The sequence below is a fragment of the Schistocerca americana genome, chromosome 1 (genome assembly GCF_021461395.2).
Source record: "Schistocerca americana isolate TAMUIC-IGC-003095 chromosome 1, iqSchAmer2.1, whole genome shotgun sequence".
NCBI lineage: Eukaryota > Metazoa > Arthropoda > Insecta > Orthoptera > Acrididae > Schistocerca > Schistocerca americana.
In genome coordinates this window covers 553,865,533-553,886,386 of record NC_060119.1, presented here as the reverse complement: position 1 = coordinate 553,886,386, position 20,854 = coordinate 553,865,533, and positions in this window count along the sequence as shown.

Genomic DNA, 20,854 nt, shown 5'->3' with positions numbered 1-20,854 from the left:
CAGATGTAGATGAAGATTTAGACGGACAGTTACCGTCAGCAACGGATAGAACTGCCCCTGTCGACTGCGCACGTGTGCGGGCTGATGTTCGTGCTAAGGCAGGGAAATTTGGTTATTTGAGGAAGTCGAGTCACATGGAAAGATACACGTGTCTTAAAGCAATGTTTAGTAATACTGGCGGCGTTTAAGACTTACAAGGGGAGGCCGCCAATTGTGAAATTCAGATTCGATTCATACTGCGCATAATAAAAGCTCATGGCCAGAGGTGTAATGTGGCAAAGCACCAAGATGCACTTCTCAGCCGCTGTCGAGAAAATCGACAGTTAAAAGAAACCGTTGCCGTGAAATACCCTCTACGATTAATAATCTTCTACAGCGTCGTGGCGCAGTGGTAAGCGCTCGGGTTCGTAATCCGAAGGTCGCCGGATAGAGTCTCACGCCATGCATTTTTTTTATTACTAGTTTTTTGTAATTTATATATACAACTATTAATGAATTGCTTATGCATGTTGGTGAAGGCGGATCGCTCTCCAATTGTACCACCTCCAGTTTTACGTTTTTTTAACAGGTTGTACCAAAGCTCTCCCGTCCGCACTGATTTTCGACGATGTTATAAGTTGCGCTAGGGACCGCATCTACCTTCTTTCGAAGTTAGCAGGTAACTACGCTGTTATACGGCGGCTCGTTTCGGCCCATTCAACATCTGTCCTTCAAGTGTAACGAGCGAGTACCGGAGTTTATATTTCATACCCGCCACGGCAAATTTGTGTTCGTGGGGTCTCTATTCTAATTCGAACGTTTGACTTATACGCTATACGTATTCGTTTCGGAATATCGTCTCTACGTCTTCCGTTAACTATACGTGGTTAACATTATGAAGACAATTAATAACATTTGTGAAATACAACTTTGTTTACGGAAAACATAATGATGTTCGAAGTCGCCAGTTTTTCCACGACAAACGACTTTCAACAACATATTATATGCATAATTGTTGCAACTGATTGCCGGGAATTATATATATACATTTGAATTACAAAAAACAAATACTAAAAAAAAAAAAAAAAAAAAAAAAAAGGTTGCATGGCGCGAGATTCGATCCGGCGACCTTCGGATTACAAACCCGAGCGCTTACCGCTGCGCCACGACGCTGTAGAAAATTACTTATCGTAGAGAGTATTTCACGGCAACGGTTTCTTTTAACTGTCTATTTTCTCGACAGCGGCTGAGAAGTGCATCTTGGTGCTTTGCCACATTACACCTCTGGCCATGAGCTTTTATTATGCGCAGTATGAATCGAATCTGAATTTCACAATTGGCGGCCTCCCCTTGTTAGTAAATTTGTGTACTTATATCGTAACTCGCTTAGCAGCTTTATCCCTCCTCCTACTGCATCTCTACAATCCACTACTTATCCGCTTTCTCTAAGTTTTCTGTTCGTACCCAGCAAATGGCTCCCGTCCTCCGAAACTGTGGGTCTATGAAGTATATTGTCAGGATTACTACTAGTGACTCTATTGGTGAGCACCTTGAGTCGAGCCGTAGAAGTATTGCCCTCTGCACTAGCTCTCCCTGCCTCATTTGGTTCAAATGGCTCTGAGCACTATGGGACTTAACATCTGAGGTCATCAGTCCCCTAGGACTTAGAACTACTTAAACCTAACTAACCTAAGGACATCACACACATCCACGCCCGAGGCAGGATTCGAACCTGCGACCGTAGCGTCGCGCGGTTCCCGACTGAAGCGCCTATAACAGCTCGACCACAGCGGCCGGCCTCCCTGTCGCAATTTACGTACCTGGACACTGGCTCTGGATGAAAGTACAGCCGTCTGGCTTGACTCATGATACTATCTCACTATGTCTGGCGGTATTCCGTTCTAAACTGTGACGATACTAGCAGTCTTATGCATAATTTTTGTTACTCGTTCGGACATAGCTTTCATGTGGCCCTTAAATGCCGGACTCTCGTCTATGTGGAACTGGGACACCGACTGATTTGTTGTCTTTTGACTGACAACGTTGGAGTCTGATAGCGAAATTCGGCGCTTAGGCAATCTATCCTTCAGGAGTTAATTAGGCAACATTAATTTTCAAGGTGATAGTTAAAACTACATGACTACTCCTCGTGTCATGTGGGAGCATTTCTTCTTCTTCTTTTAGCTTTGGCCATCTGAAAACCAGGTAGATTCGTGCCAGTTTCCTTTATATTTGTTTTTATCCTTTCATTCTCATATTTCATTTATCAGTTCTGATCTCATTTTGACCTGAAAACTTACAATGTTTGATAAGAAAGTACAATTTTCTTAATCTCTGTTGCATGTAGCCTCATTTCTTCCTGTTTCCTTTGTACTTGTTACATTCAGTGCACTTTGCTTCTCTTCTTCACAAGAACCTTCAATATCCAATGTGTAGGCCTCCCCATGTTCATTCTAAGGATGTGTCTGATTATGTAATTTTTCTTTTCCTGCACTCTCGGTACACAATGAAATCCCTGCGCCACACTACTGCAGTACTACGCAAGAGGAGACTAAGCAAAATGACCACAGGCCTTATGCAATTTATCACTGGGCTGCGGCGTTATGTTGTGACTCATGTAGAAGCGTGGTCCGCCTTGTAGCTACGCGATCAGCACGGCGGATTCACAACTCCAGGCCCTATTACCGACAGAGTCGGAGATTTTCAGCTCTCGAGATTTGGATGTTGTGTTGTCCTTAAGCCCTTATCGTCACAACTGACAGTCCGTTGTTGAGCTGGCTGAAAAGGCACATCCCGAAAGTCAAAATACATCTACATCTACATCTACATCCATACTCCGCAAGCCACCTGACGGTGTGTGGCGGAGGGTACCTTGAGTACCTCTATCGGTTCTCCCTTCTATTCCAGTCTCGTATTGTTCGTGGCGTGCCTTGACACGGTAGTGCACGGATTTCAGTGTGTAGAAGGCCTGCAGATTTTTACCTACAGACAAAAGTAAAATTAATTACGTTACTTTATTTTTTCGACGTGATAAGTAAAACTTTATCACCACCTCTCGTAGGTATCATTTTCCGGTAAAATGATATATTATCATTTCTTTTTTTTTTTTAATTTTCTTTCATTCAGATTGAATACAAGTAAAATTACTGATATAACCATACATCGTGTCCCATGAGGAACGGTCAGTATTCAGGGATACGACAGGAACGATCATTCAAAGCAATAAAGACTAGTAAACATGGGCTTTAAAATGCATACTTTGATAAAAGTCAAGAGATGATCAAAACAAATTGTAAAACGACTTAGACATCTTTATGGTACCGTAAGCGGCAATTGACTCTAAATAACGAAAAATTTGGAGTCATTCACGTGAATATTAAAAGGCATTCGCTAAATTTCGGTTACACGATATATCACACTAATCTAAAGGTTATAAACTCAGTTAAATACTTACGGATTAAGATTACGAATAATTTAAACTGAAACGACCTCAAAGATGATGTTGTGGGGAAAGCAAATTTAAGACTGCTATTTACCGGCACTGCACTTAGAAAATCTAACAGGTCTCAAAAATGGTTTAAATGGCTCTGAGCACTATGGGACTTAACATCTGTGGTCATCAGTCCCCTAGAACTTAGAACTACTTAAACCTAACTAACCTAAGGACATCACACACATCCATGCCCGAGGCAGGATTCGAACCTGTGACCGTAGCGGTCGCGCGGTTCCCGACTGAAGCGCCTAGAACCGCACGGCCACACCGACCGGCTCTAACAGGTCTATTAAAGAGACTGCTTGCACTATGCTTGTCCGTCCGCTTCTGGAATATTGCTTTCAGAGAAGGGCAGCTCGTTTTCTATTATCGCGAAATAAGGGAGGGAGTGCCACGGATATGATACACAAATTGTGATGACAATCATTAAAACGAAGGAGTTTTTCGCTACGGCAGGATATTCTCACGAAATGCCAATCACCAACTTTCTCCGCGCTCACCTACTTAGACAGAAATGATCGTCAAAATGAAATAAGAGAAATCACAGCTCGCACGGAAAGTTTTAAGCGGTCGTCTTTCTCGTGCGCTCTCACACCCGCCAGAGGTTCGAGACCTCCCACGGCCATGGGTGTGTGTGTTGTTCTTAGCATAGGTTAGTTTAAGTTAGTTTAAGTAGTGTGTAAGTCTAGCGACCGATAACCTAAGCAGTTTGGTCCCTTAGGAATTCACATACATTTGAACATTTTCCCGTGCACTGGTCGAGAGTGGAACGGTAGTGAGGTAGCTTGAAAGTGATTCGATGAACCCTCTGCCAGTCACTTAAATGTGAATTACAGAGAAATTATGTAGATGAAGAGCTATCAGCACTTCTTCACCTTCGATACTATGAAACAAATCTCTTCCACGGCGAGCTGTTTGCTTTCATACTTTGAGAGGTGGTAGTATGAACGAAAAGGAAAAAAATATGTGCAATAAAGATGGGCTTTGAAACGCAAACCTTAAGACTAAGAGCACTTGTTTATACTGCGAACCAAATCTCTTTTACTGCAAGCTCTTTGATTTCCATATTTTCGGAGGAGGTAGCATGAACCAAAACAAGGAAGAAAGGTCCAGTAAACACAGTTTCTAAAACGCATAGTTTAAGAGCTACGAGGGATTGCTCAGTGGAAGAGATGTGTTTCACAGTAGCAAAGATAAACAAATGTTCGTAGCTTTGAAGGTGTGAATTTTAAAGCCCATGTTTATTAGACATTTCTGCTTCGAATGATCGCACCTGTCACATACATGAATATTGACCACTCCTCGTTCCCACCGTGCGTGGGCAAGATACAGAGGCGTGATCTCCATATGAAATTATATTTCGAACACGGCAAAGAAGGTGATAACTGATAACACAACAGTCGAGGCACGCACGTGCTGTACCCTGCAGTAGGCCGGCGACGAACACGATTAAAAAGATTATTGGTGAGCGACAAGAAGTGCAGAAAGACGTATTCCAGAGAGAAGATAGTGTCAACTAGGACCGTGCAAACGATACTCGTGTTTGGACGGGTTCGAGATACCCAGATAAGCCGCAGCTTTCGATAGATTATCGAGCCTGTTCGAACAATAACGTGCCATTTGAATCGCGCTTCGCGAGTGTAAGGTATACGTAAGAAACGGCGAATTATGGCCATGCCTAAAATTTGACAATTTCGTTAAACACTTGAGAAACTCCTACCACTGCACAAAGTCCTATTGTGTGTGAACAAATTCAGGACACGAGTTCTCGTACAGTACCGGTATGTATGGATATATAAACAAAATGACTCTTGAGCACTATGGGACTTAACATCTGAGGTCATCAGTATCCTAGAACTTAGAACTACTTAAATCTAACTAATCTAAGGACATCACACGCATCCATGCCCGAGGCAGGATTCGAACCTGCAACCGTAGCGGTCGCGCGGTTCCAGACTGAAGTGCCTAGAACCGCTCGGTCACACCGGCCGGCGATATATAAACATTTGCGCTTATTTTCAAGTGCAAGTAGCAACAAAGACGAAAATGTTGTCATCCAAAAATGTTACTTGACTGAACTCACTATAATATTTTATTTGTTTACGAGAGGCGGTATACCTTGTTGGTTGCAAATGAGTTAATCAATTATTACAATAAGAGATAAAAACGTTGCCGTATTTCAATCAGTTAAAAAAGAGACATCAATATTCAGATGATCCAATCAAGACAATTAACGGAGAATTAAATACCGAACTAACGGAATTTATAGTAATAAATTGACTGTAATTTTTATCTCTAGAATGAATTACAGCAGCAAGGCCCGTCATACGACACTAGACCACGGTACAAGAGAAATCTCGAAAATTGGACAGGTTGGTGATTGCATTTTTTTAAATTTTTTATTAGCCTATTGTTGTTATGTATTACCTGCTCCCTAGAAGACATTCAGTTCGTGTTTCACAATTACTTTTATTACTAAAATCCATAGTGCACTAGAAACGCTAAGACAGGTCGTTGTGATAGTACCAACAAAAGTCAGTAGATCGCAGGACGATCGAAAGGTCGACCAGAGCCCGAGATGTCCGGAACTACGACTTAGACTGTTCGAACAGTTCGACTCGCGTTCAGACAAAGCCCTGGGGTTAACGGAGCGCCGGTTATCGCGTCGTGCCTTCTGGAAGCGCAGCGTGCGCCGCGCGCGCTGCGTCGTAGCGCACAGAGCGGTCAGCGGAAAAGTACCGGCCAGGCACGCGCCCCGGCCGCAGCCCGCCGCCCGCCGCTGCAGGCCCCGCACACCGCGCCTCCATCACCGCGGAGGGGACTCCCTGCCTTCAACGAAATTATCGCCGCCAGGGCTAAGGAATACCTCCGTTAGCCTCCAGCTACAATCAGCTTCCGTACATCATCCTTCATCTACATCTGTAAACCGCAAACCACACGGACCGTGCTTTCGAACGTCAACGTTGAGCGTGCCGAGTTAAACGAGCTGCTGAACTATCAGAACCGATGCAACTCATGCATACTATACATGTTCTCAGAGTGGTATATGCGATCATAGCGAGCTCCAGGGCAGTTTTTGGCTGTATCTGGCGCGCACATAACTGTTTAGGTAGTGGACGGGCGTAAAATTCCTACATTAGCTGCATGAGAGAGCACACGTCTTCCCTTGTCCACATGCTAGTTATGTTATTCTTTCTGTAGTGTACATAAACAAAATTTTCAATATCCATGAACATTTTATAAGGCTAAAACGAAAGTATCATGTCCAAGTAATACGGACATTCGTGTATGTTCCGGCGCGATACAAATGTACAGTAGTTCTCCACAAAAGATAAAAATTTATCATTCTCACTTTTTCGCAAAATCCTAAGATCATTCTTACTTGGTCACTGTTCCTGTTCGGCAGCAGAGTCTTCGCACGTGAATTTCAAAACTTAAAACAAGAAAGTGAAAAATTGCAGGTATTGCAAGCTGCTTTGTAGATTAAGCGAGACGAACAAACTCAATGTTCAGAAAGAGTACAGTTAGATTTACGTAACATCGAATATTATAGAATACATTTATATTAAGCTAAGTAGCAGAAACCATTAGAAAAAGCGAAGGCTAGTAAAAAATATTTAGATCCACTGAGACGCAAACTAGCAACACATCAGCCGACAGAATGCTGTTCTGCGACTCTACGTAGTACGCTATACAGACCATCAGCGATTCATCATACTCTCTCCTAAAAGATTTAATCGTAGTATGTCATTAGTTCTCAGTTAATTCTAACGAATCGTATCAAGAACATTGCATTTATTATAGATCCACCGCCTGTCACTGCTTCGAAACTATATTGTTTCATAATACGCAAATAACAGAAATTCTTTAACCACCCGTCATTTTATTACAACAAATCATACATTTAACAACACGTTTTCGAGAGTTCCTCAATTTGCCGATGCTTACAAATGGCATATATACATATGGGTTTTAAGTGAAAGCCAACATAGCATCTCACGACTCGGCACTGCGAGTTACAAGGCTAATGAGCGTGGGCACTACACCAGTACTGTGAGGTATAATTTGAGAAATTGGGTCTGTAGTGAGGCGTGCAAGGGTAGTCCTTTCGGTTGTGATGACCACTGTGTCCGGATGATGTAGTGGTCAGAGCATCTGTCTAGCAAGCAGGAGACTCGGCTTCGAAACGCGGTCTGGCACAAATTTTCAGCTTGCTCCATTGATATAAATGGTCTCGATTAATAGTGGCTCCAGGATCAATATGGTGTCTATTCTTCCGGACATGTCGGAATAGCAGACACCACTTACATGCACTACTGGCCATTAAAATTGCTGCACCAAGAAGAAATGCAGAAGATAAACGGGTATTCATTGGACAAATATATTATACTAGAACTGACACATGATTACGTTTTCACGCAATTTGGCAGCATAGATCGTGAGAAATCAGTACCCACAACAACCACCTCTGGCCGTAATAACGGCCTTGATACGCCTGGGCATTGAGTCAAACAGAGCTCGGATGGTGTGTACAGGTACAGCTGCCCGTGCAGCTTCAACACGATACCACAGTTCATCAAGAGTAGTCACTGGCGTATTGTGACGAGCCAGTTGCTCGGCCATCATTGACCAGACGTTTTCATTCGATGAGAGATCTGGAGAATGTGCTGGCCAGGGCAGCAGTCGAACATTTTCTGTTTCCAGAAAGGCCCGTGCAGGACCTGCAACATGCGGTCGTCCGTTATCCTGCTGAAATGTAGGGTTTCGCAGGGATCGAATGAAGGGTAGAGCCACGAGTCGTAACACATATGAAATGTAACGTCCACTGTTCAGAGTGCCGACAATGCGAACAAGAGGTGACCGAGACGTGTAACCAATGGCACCCCATACCATCACGCCAGGTGATACGCCAGTATGGCGATGACGAATACACGCTTCCCATGTGCGTTCACCGCGATGTCACCAAACACGGATGCGACCATCATGGTGCTGTAAACAGAACCCGGATTCATCCGAAAAAATGACGTTTTGGCTCTGAGCACTATGGGACTCAACTTCTGAGGTCATTAGTCCCCTAGAACTCAGAACTAGTTAAACCTAACTAACCTAAGGACATCACAAACATCCATGCCCGCGGCAGGATTCGAACCTGCGACCGTAGCGGTCTTGCGGTTCCAGACTGCAGCGCCTTTAACCGCATGGCCACTTCGGCCGGCCTATGACGTTTTGCTATTCGTGCACCCAGATTCGTCGTTGAGTGCACCATCGTAGGCGCTCCTGTCTGTGATGCAGCGTCAAGGGTAACCGCAGCCATGGTCTCCGAGCTGATAGTCCATGCTGCTGGAAACGTCGTCCAGATAGTTGTTGACTTGCAAACGTCCCTATCTGTTGACTCGTGGATCGAGACTTGGTTGCACGATCCGTTACAGCCACGCGAATAAGATGCCTGTCATCTCGACTGCTAGTGATTCGAAGCCGTTGGGATCCAACACGGCGTTCCGTATTACCTTCCTGAACCCAGCGATTCCGTATTCTGCTAACAGTCATTGAATCTCGACCAAAGCGAGCAGCAATGTCGTGATACGATAAACCGCGATCGCGGTAGGCTACAATCCGACCTTTATCAAAGTCGGAAACGCGATGGTACGCATTTCTCCTCCTTACAGGAGGCATCACAACAGCGTTTCACCAGGCAACGCCGGTCAACTGCTGTTTGTGTATGAGAAATCGGTTGGAAACTTTCCTCATGTCAGCACGTTGTAGTTGTCACCACCGGCGCCAACATTGTGTGACTGCTCTGAAAAGCTACTCATTTGCGTATCACAGCATCTTCTTCCTGTCGGTTAAATTTCGCGTCTGTAGCACGTCATCTTCGTCGTGTAGCAATTTTAATGGCCAGTAGTGCATATAAGTTACTGTTGAGTCCGCCCTCGGCGCGTGTGTCTCGTGCCAGCTCTCTCCCCGGCAGTAAGTAACGGGACGCAAGGCACAGGCCGCTGAGGCCTTGATCCCGCTGCTGACGTAACAGCTGTGCCCTGAGCTGTGCTGTCTGGAAAGCGACAGCCGCCGGCTGCTGCTCTGTCGCCGTGCTGTCTGCGCCAGACACCGCTTTCCCCGAGTCAACGGCGCTCCCCCTAATAGATCTGCTACAGCTCGACACCAGTGCCATGCCGCTCTAGCTCCATGTTGTTGCGGTATTTGATTAGGAAGTGTTATAATAGACGGCAGAAAATCGGGATGGTTTATAAGGGACAGTTGGTTCAGCAAGGAAGTGTGTTCTCACGGGCACTTTTTAATACAGTCATGCGCAACGTCATAAGGAAAGTTCGCCAAGAGTCAACGGCAGATGACATGAAAACCTAGCACTTGCAGATGACGTGACGATTTGGGATGAAAATGAGCAGAAATTGGAAGAACAACTAAAAACATGGAAGGGAGTAACTGAAGAACCAGGCAAGGAAATAAGCTTGACAATAAGTGAGGTAAAGAAAAGCAGCAGCAAAAATGAAGAAATAAAGGACGCAACATACAACATAAATATTATTAACAAATTAGGTTCTTTCAAGAATATAGGAAGTAAATTAATCGAGAAGGGAACCATCATGTATGAAATTTCGGAGAGAATAAAAAAATTCTCCAAAAAATTTTTTTGTGTATCAGACGTAATCAGAAATTGGAAAATACGTGGCAAAGCAAAGATGGTGATGCACAAGCCATACTATCTGCCAGTTCTGACCTAAGGATCAGAATGATGGACTTGGACAAAGGAAGACCTGACCAGAATACATACAAACAACAGAGATGTACTTTCTGTGAGGTGTCCTAGATAAGATGAGGAGGGACAGGTTAAGGAAGGAAACAATACGAAACACCCAGCAGATGAAGCTCCTAAAAGAAACCATGGGGCGTAATAGACTTAAATGGTTTGACCTCATTTAAAGAAAGGCACCAGAAACACTTCCGATTAGAGCTGTAGAATGGACAGACTTTGGACGAAGATCAAGTTGAAGACCACTAACAAGACGGAGAGCCCAGTTGAAGGATGATGTAAACCGAACAGGACTGAAATGGGAGGAGATGCAAAATGATAGAGTATTGGAGAACAGAGAAGCATGGAAGATGCTCTGTGAACGACCCGTATAAGCAGGAACGTTTCACGAAGAAGAAGGTGAAGAAGAGGAAGAATAAGAAGAAGAAGAAGGAAATAAAGCATCACGATGAAGTACTAAATTTATTCTGCTTCCGTTGTATGCCAGCTTAGTATTTCGCTTAAGCCATTAAGTCCGCTCTTTCATCTGATCTCGTTATTCCAGCAAGCTGAACCAATACAAGGTGAGTCCGAACTCCACCGACAAAATTTAAATGTATGAAAGTACAATGAATTCCAGAAAAATAACTGCTTACAGGCGTTGATAAGTATCAACTGAGACAGTTGAAAATGGTTGCCCCAACCGGGACTCGAACCCGAGATCTCCTGCTTGCATGGCAGATGCTCTATTCGACATTTTTTTTATAATAACATCTATTAAAGAAACAATCTTACACATTCCAAATACATTCTAAGTACATATACTAATCATATACACATGTTATGCATGAAATGATTAAGATTGTGTTACTGAGTAAATTACCAGAAAGAATTAAGTTAAACATCAAGAAAAGATGTTTTAAAGACATTCTAACTTCAAACATGAAGAAATAAAATCTGCACTTTGAACTGCATGTGCTCCAATCTTTACAGAAGCATGAGTAGCTCTTTATGAAGGATATCAGCAAGTTGGTGGGATAATTTTTATATTAATGTACACAAGGAAATCGTCTCTGTGAAAGACACGTTAAGGGTAGAAACTGATCTTTAACCTTTTCAGCTTAGTCAGACTAGCTATGAGCATTCCACACCAATGTATGGAAGGCACAAAATACAGAATATGGAAGATTTATGCCCATCGCTCGTAAAAACAATTAAATAATCATATTAGACAATTTCTGAAATGCTTGAGAATGGCGGAAAGGAGATGATATAAAGTTGACTAGCCTTCCAACTACACTTTCTGGACATTAACTGAATGTTAGTCTTATTGTTTTAACCAATCGATAAGGACATTTCCATCAAAACTGTCACTTTTCAGATTTCTAATATAAACAAATAACGCGACTTTAATGTTTTGTGTTTTGGCACTATTAGACACACAATCTGACTGTCACATCAGCTCTGCACATTAGCTTATAAAATTTCAAAAACTACTCTCTGAAGTAGAAAAAGCACACACCATAATTATAAAGTAAAATTTTAAATAATATCCTTAAGGTTACTACAATACATCAATGTCAACACAGTCTTCTTTTTTATGTTAACCAATGCCCATTCTTTCAAATATAGTTTTTAATATATTACCGAACTTTTTCTTGTGATTCGAATACCTTCTAATTTTGTGGAATTCACACAGCATGTGTATCTTGAACTCTATGGTGCAGTCGGATCCTAATTTGCTAAGGACGTAATTAACAAAATTTCCCAGCAACCAGTACACAGCGTTATTTTTTGCCTCTGGGCAATAGCGTGCTTCAGGCCAGTGTATCAATGACAGCGATATACTCAGGGGATGTCCTCGTAATCAGAGCTGTTTGCTCCCGGATCCATTTCCAACTATTCATGTGACCACTGCAAGTACATCTATGAATTATTGTTTCAACTAGTTGGCACTGTTGACATAAATTTGTTTCACAGAGTCCGATTGCGTGCAGTCTTTCATTGGTGCTAACTATGTTGTTAACTGTCTTGTATCATGACGTTTTTATATTAGACGTGACCGCATTACAACTAATGTTTTTCCAAATCTCAGTCCACTCAATGTTTGGAAACTGTCGTTCTATTTTGTTCCTTCCTTCACTTTTCTTTCGTTCCCGCATTATGGTTCGTGATGTTAAGTGTCGTGACTGCCTGAGTTCGACACTTACATAACTAAACTCAACACAGAAAATCCTTACATGCTGTAAACGACTGTTGATATTCTGCACGTCAATCGGGGAAAGCAGAATTCGAGGTTTAATGATCTCGAAAACTTGGCTGGTTATGTTTTCTCGCGAGTCTCTTATTAAATTAACTTGCCTTTTGATAAAAAGTGCAGAGTCTTTATCCGTTATATCAGTTAATCGTAGTCCACCATTTTTAGGATCTGAAGTGGCTACTTTAGCAGGTACTCTGAACACTAAACCTCTCCAAAAAAAGTTGGTGATTTTGGACATTACTCTCCTCGCCATCATTCTCGGTATTGGAAACAGCTGGGCAGTATAATAAGCTTTAGCAAGGATGCATGAGGTGATATACTTTGTTCTTTAAACTTGGTTCGTATATCGAGTTAAATTCTCTATAATGGGTCCTTGCACTTTATTTGCTGCAACTTTCCAATTTAAAGCCGTCATTTTCATGGGGCATGCTGTCAAGGTGATCCCAAGTGTTTTATGTTGTCGGATTAATTGTTCCCACTCGACGCTGATATTATCAAAACCGCTGAGATTTAACATCTTACTTTTTTTTCGTTTGCACTGGCTCCAGATGCTCTACAGTACGAATGAATCACTGTTGCTAGAGTGGTTACCTCGTCATTATCCCTTATAGTTACCCCTATATCGGCAGCATATACTCTTATAACTGTGTTCGGTCCTGATAATGTTAAGCCTTTTAATATATCATGGACATGTCAGAGGAACGGTTCCAGTGAAATGGCGAAGAGAGACATGGACAGATGACTTCCTTGAGGAACACCTCGTTGTATTTGCATCGGCCTGGATTGTTGACAATTCACCTCTATTTTAGCATTTATTCCAGTTGCTATGTTCTTAATCAACTGTATGACTATATCGTTGAAACCTATTTTCTTTAATGTCTGTAGAAGATATTCATGATTTACTTCATCGGACGCTTTATAAAAATCTAAAAAAAAATAAAGCACACTTTATGTTTGTTACAGAAGTTATTGCAATGATACCTCGGAATTCTGCTAGATTTTGAAAAATGGTTCTGCCTTGCGCGCAGTTCTGATGTTAACTAATAATTTTATCTGTAAAGCATGAAATTCTCTTGTTTACTATTCTAGCTATTAATTGCTAATCAGAATTCAGCAGTGAAATTGGACGAAAATTATTTAAATCTTTGTTTCCATTATTTTTTGGCACCAGAACAATTTTACTCTCCTTAAACTCAGCCGGAATCATTTTACCCTGAATAACCTCATTTACAATGTCCGTGATTTTCGCACCTACTATTGGCATGTAAGGGATGTAAAACTCTCCTGGCATACTTTCTGGTCCTGGGGATTTTTTTGGTGGTGAGGCGCACAGAGTCTCATAAACGTCCTCTTTACTGACAACCTCGAGAAAATTTTCGTTGTCATCTTCTGTCAGCTGTGGGGCTAGGATGTCAAGGAATTCTTCCAAGGAAGCATCACTACATTGATGTACAGAATATAGCTCGCAATAATAGCGATGAATTTCGTCCATGATACCCTGCTGTGTTCTGATAATCATATAGTGGCTTGTTCTAATTTCATCAATAAAAGTCCTTCTCCCGTTTTTCGTATGCTTCACCAAATGATACAAGGAAGTAGTTTCATCTTCTGACACCGAATTTGCCTTCGATTTTATTTTCAATCCTTCCATTTGTCTTCTGATATTAAGTAACTTGGCTTTGACTTTTCTGATGTCTGATATCCGATGTGAGGAACCTGCTGAGACTTGATCATATGTATCTCTCAAAACGGAGTAGTAATATTCTATAGTGCATTCCATTTCTCTTGCGCTCTGGGCACTGTATTGAATAAGAACCTTCCTCAACTTTGGCTTCGCCATTTTAACCCACCAGTCGATAGCACTGACTTATCTAATACGAGCACGCAGGCATATTGCCCATGTTTCTTTAATCAGGTCTTCTAAATCATTATTTACTAACAAGGAAGTGTTCAAATTCCACTGATTCTTCAATCGGCGAACTGGCTGTCTTGTTAGATTTATGCAAGCTAAGATACTTGAATGGTCTGAAAAGTGCGTAGGAATGGTTTCTACTTTTGTCATGGAAGTTTCAAGATTTTTAGAAATATATAAACTATCAATCCTGCTACGTGATGTTGCCGTGACATAAGTGAACTCAACAATGGAGGGGTATTTGATTTCCCATATATCCTTTAATTCTAAACCAGTAACTAATTGTTTTAGTTCACTTGAGAAATTAAAATTAGGTAACTGATCTTTTCGATTTAAAACAATTAAAATCACGTCCAAGCAGTAACTGTCTTGGAGTTTTCCTTAACAAGTATATCAAGTCATCTTTAAAGAAACGTGCCCTGTCAGCTCGGTGAGAACTTCCTGAAGGGGCATACAAGTTGATGATAGTCGCATCATAGATATTTAGTCCTATTCACCTTCCGGATTCCAGACGTTCCTCCTCGCTTACTGTAATCCCTTCCCTCACCAAAACAGCTGTTCCAACACTTGTTTCGGGAGACACATTTATGTAACTGACAAAATCGGGAATCACTAAATCCGAAATTAGAACTTCTTGTAACAGGGCAATATCAGTCGCTGATTCGTACAAAAATTCCTTAATGGCCGATAATTTCAAATAGGACGTAATTTTATTTATGTTTATACTGGTGACAGAATAAGATTGCCTCATTGCGCTGTCACTATGTAGTTGTTTTGATGAAGTAACTTAGTTTCCTGTGGTTCAGGGTTCAGTTAAGCTATAACAGTTTGCTCGGAATGCTGAACATGGAATAACACTTCAATCAGTTTATTAGTTGCTGTCCCGTTTTTTCCTACTTCTGATGTTTTCTCTTGTACCGCAAGCAGACTGATTTCCTGGTAACATTTCTGATTTTTCCTCCAGTGATTCGTGTAGGACCGTTTCGGAGCGAACTTTCTTTGGGCTTGGGCCGCTCTTCCCGTATTTTCCCTTTCCTTGGTCGCGAGCTACATTCTCATTTGGTTGCGTCTGTATTTTATTTCGCGGCTCATCTGGAGCAGCAGCAGACGCTTTCGCAATTTCTGTTGCCGGCGCCTGTCCTGAGGTGTTGACCGTGATTTCAGTTTGGCCACCACTTCCTCGTTCTTCATTAATATCACTTGCTTCCTGATCGAGGGAAACAAATGGAGACTGCAGTTTTGCAACCTCTCCCCGAATTTATTGATTAACAGATAGCTGCTGATCTTTGCAATCGGCTACTGCACCTGTTGTTTCTTGCAAATTAAATCTGATTTCACCCCCTTCATTTTCTGGTACCGTATGTGTATTATCTTTCTGTTCATCAGTTTCCATTCGCATTTTGCCTTCCGGTTCCTCTGTCACCTCATCGCATTGTTTTTGCTTGCGAAGTGTGGGAGTTGAAAAGAACAGCTCGTCCTCTGAACAACTATCAGCTGTCTCCAGAGATCGTTTTTTCTGTTGAATTTCAGCTTCACTAGTAGTGGTAACAGCGTTTCCCTTTGTTGTTAACGGGGGAAATTGACTGTTATCGTGAAGGGAGACATCAACTTGGCCCGCTGTGTTAACATCCTCAAACAGCTGATCCGGGCTATTCTTTGGTAACAAATCATTAAAGGTATTCCTCTGACGCTGTATCAAATTACTTTTAAGAACAACAGTTCGCCGCGGACATTCCTGTCTGAAGTTGCCGGCTTCGTTACATATATGTCAGTAGCTTCCTGACCCGTACAAACAATTTGTGCCTTATACCCACAAACAGTTATGTGAGACTGAATATTCGTCTGAACTTCCATCTCTACACAGCGGACCACCCCGTTGAAACACTGCAGTTTAAAGCGAGGCGACCATCTTTCATTTGCAATTGATTTAACGTTCCCATAGCTTGAAAGGGCTTCCTTAATCTCATCATTTTCAATTTCAATGGGAAGATTCAACACACGAACGGTTTTGTAAAGAATGTCCGCTCTATAGATGGAAACCTTACTTTTATAACCATTTCTATGCACAAAATCTACTTCATAGCGCCACTTTCGTAACACTTTATCAACAGTCGCAGCACTGATTAACTTGACAAAAACAGAGTATTTTTCCTGATCCACTTGCCAGGTATGGACGGTTTCAGAATTGAGACCAATTACCTGTGTAATCCAGTCATCTATTTCCAGGGATGTCGGCTGAACAGGACGGGATTCCCTGTCAAAAGCAAATAACAGAGTATTCTTCCTGAGGTTTGTAGCCATGGTTAATCCAGCGACGCAATTTCGGTTAAACAACCGAAATTCCAGTTAGCAGCAGCAAGACCAGAAAGAGCGATCAGATCACAAGGAATATGGAGATTAACGTGTGGACAGCACTCCGCGAAGCACAAGTACAGAGATGTAAACACGGAAGTACAGTGCAGTAGTTAACAGTGGCCAATGGCTAGCGCGGCTGAAACGGAACTTGACTGACAAGTGAAACATCGAGGACACCGAGTACAGTGCAGGGACTTATCTCTGGTACACTCCCCGTGAGACCCACATTTCCAACTAACTGTCCACACACTACATTTGTAGTGTCCCTGCCCAGTATACTCATTGTCGCGGCAGTCAATCTACCGATTCCCATAAAAGTTTGAGTCCTGGTCGGGGCACAAACTTTCAACTGTTCCAGTTGATATTTATCAACGCCTGTAAGCAGCTAATGGTCTGGATTTCATTGTCCTTTCATTCTTCGATAGCTGCAAGATCACCAGTGGTATCTGTTCTTTCTGACATGTCCGAAAGAAATATACCATCTTATATAGATAAGGCTTTCAGGAGAATGATCTTTTTCAGTGCGGATGCACTCGAATTGCTCAAACTCTTACGGGAATATGTAGATTGACTGCCGCGGGTAATGAGTATAGTGGGCAGGGACACTACAAATGTAGTGTGTGGACAGTAAATTGGAAATGTGGTTCTCAAGAGGAGCGTGCCAGAGGTAAGTCCCTGCAGTTGCACTGTCCACTGTGTCCTCGATGGCTCAGTCGGACAGAGCGTCTGCCATGTATGCAAGAGATCTCGGTTCGAGTCCTGGTAGAGACACTCATTTCCAACTGTCCCCGTTGATATTTAGCAAATCCTGTAAGCAGTTAATGGTCTGGATTTCATTGTCCTTTCATTCTTCGAGAGCTGCAAGATCACCAATTGTATCTGTTGTTTCGGGCATGTCCGAAGGAACAGATGCCATCTTCATATATCATATAGGTTCAGAGATTCTTCAGTGGTATTTTTGTACAAGGAAACCCGTCATTTCCGGTAACTCGCTGTATAGTATGATTTATACAGTTTGTTACATGAAATAACTCTGTTTTTTAAAAATATCTACGCAACAATAAAAAGGTTGAAATATCCGATCACCAAAGCTGTTTCCACCATTACCTGCTTCCCGATACGAAATCGGCGCGGTCTGGTCACTTAGACGACATGGTTTTGAACTACCGATAGCGTTCCACATCTGCATAAATACTCTGCAAGCCACCACACGGTGCGTGGCGGAGGGTACTCCGTACCACTACTAGACATTTCCTTTCATGTTACACCCGCAAATACAGCGAGGGAAAAACGAATGTTTATATGCCTCCTATGAGCCCTAATTTCTCGTGTCTTCTAAATTTTCTCTCTAGTGATCCTTGAAAGGAACGTCGCCTTCCCTCCAGCGATTACCATTTGAGTCCCGAAGCATCTCCCTAATACTAAGGTCTTGTTCGAATCTACTGCTAACAAAACTAGCCTCCCATCTCTGAATTGTTTCTTTGTTTTCCTTTAGTCCGATCTGGTGTGGATCCCAAGCTTCCGGTCAGTACTCAAGAATAGGTCACGCTAGTACCATATATGCGGTCTACTTTACAGATGAACCACATTTCCCTAAAATTCTCCCAATAAAACGATTTCGACCACTCGCTTCCCTACTACAGTCCTGTTTTTCCTACTCATCCGCATTAACTTACATTTTTCTATATTTAGAGCTAGTTGCCATTCATCACATCAACTAGAAATTTTGTCTAAGTCACCTTGTACTCTCCTACAGTCACTCAACTTCTAAACTATTCCGTACTCCTCAGCATAATCAGCGAACAGTCGCAGACTGCTGCCCACCCTGTCCGACAGATCATTTATGTATATAGGAAACAATAGCGGTGCTGCCACCCTTTCCTGGGGCACCCCTGACGATACCCTTGCTTCTGATGGGCACTCGCCTTCAATGACAGCATACTTAGTTATATTACTTAAGTAGTCTTCGAGCCTCTCATATATTTGATATCCTATTCAATACGCTCTTACCTTCGTTAATATGCGGTGGGGTACCGTGTCAAATGCTTTTAGGAAAACTGGAAATATGGAATCTGCCTATTACTTTTTATCGATAGTTCGCAGAATATCTTTGTGAGAAGAGGGAAATCTGAGTTTCGCACGAGAGATATTTCCTGTAACCGTGCTGATTCGTGGGCATTAGCTTTTCGATCTCTAGGGAAATTGTGATATTCGAATTCAGAATATGTTCTAGGATTCAGCAGAAAACCGATGTTAAGAATATTGCTCTATAATTTTTCGTGTCCCTTCTTTTACCCTTCTTATATATAGGAGTCGACTGCGCTTTTTTCCAGTCACTTGGGACTTTGCACTGGACGAGAGATTCACGATAATTGCAAGCTAAGTAAGGGCCAATGTCGTAGAGCACTCTCTGTAAAAGCGAACTGGAATTCCATCCGCATCTGGCGAGGCTCTTGTTTTCAACTCTTTGAGCTGTTCCTCTACGTCATAAGCGATTGTGTGTGATGGCCAAACAACTGGCATGTTTGTACTATTCTCCTCGAGAACCATTTCTCAAATACGAAATTTAAAACTTAAGCTTCCGTTTTACTATCTTCTACTGCCACTAGGCTGTTAAAAGATTGACTGGATGGAAGTCAAAAACACTGGTGATTTATGAGAGTAATTACAGTATGAGAATTAAGTTCTTGCAGTCATTTTCACTGTTAAAAAGTTCAATGAATACATTTACGGCCGAAGATTTATGCTCGTTACGGGCCACACACTTTTGTTGGCTATATTTTGACTCAAAAACACTGTTTCTACCAAAACGCCTCAACTTTTGCAGCGTCTAGCACTAGTTTTATTGAACTATGACTGTGAAATGATTTTCAGATCCAAAGCTCAATACCTGAACGCAGATTTGCTATCACGACTTCCAATAGGGCAGGATAAAAATTTTTTTTGTTCTGCTGATACATGTTTTGCATTAGATTTACTCAATCAAGGTACTTGTGGAAAATTTTTCCATTGAATTCAATTTAAACGCAAAGCTGGTGACAAAAGATCCAGAGTTATATAAGATTAAAGAATACATTAAATCGCAATGGCCTATAAATAAAAATTGATTAATGAGCCGGAAAATAAATCACAGTGGCACATGATAGCTGCTGTCATAGTGGACAAAGGTGTCACTCTAGTACATTCAGAATCTGGAGAGAAACGAGCGGTTATTCCCGAAGTGCTGTGACAAAAAGGACTACAAATACTACTACCCAAGGCATATTAGTAAGAAAATCAGCAAATGGGGAAAAAATTTATAAAGTTTTGAAACTTTGGGAAAATACTCATATGGGGTACAGTAATTAAGAAACACAAAAGTTCCCCTTCGTAGGAGGGGGGGAGAGGGGGGGAGGGGCGGGCGTTCCTCTTTTATCCCATCAAAAGTCAATTTGTACCATATTTTAAATTTATACGCAAAAACGCTCATTTTTCGAGCAGAGGTCTTGTTAGTAAATATATTCCTCACAAAATTGTACACGAACAAGGTCTTGTGCATCTTTTCATTTATACAAATGGTATTTGAGGTATAAGAACTGGAATAGAATTCTGTTAACGTAATAGTTTGCGATTTTTGTTGGTTAGCAAAGTATTTAATTGAAAAGCGTAATTAAGTGTATGGAAATATTTCGTAGCCTATATATTCTACTTTACATTATTTCTTTCGCTATCAGTATTGTTGAAATCAGAAGAACTTGCCAACAGTGAATAAGTCAAGCAGAATTCTGTTTTTCTAACAGTATGCTTCAGTTTGTGGTGTTATGAAGTGCTTCTTCTTAGTCTCATTTCTTTTGACTGGACTGAGAAAACAATAATGCACGACCCTATTACCTGTTTTATTTGTGGTGAAAATGTTTCTGAAGGAGACATCAGCAGTGACGAAGGGCTTGGAAACTCTGATACGTGTCAGCAAGGAACAGAAGGATGGGGCTCGTAATCTTCTACAAAACGCTGGACTAACTCAAGCTCAAAAGGTATGTCGACGTGAATATATTAAGGAACGTAATATAAGGAAACTAATTAATCAGAATGGTGCACAAGCACATGATAAAAGTTTGAGATACTCTT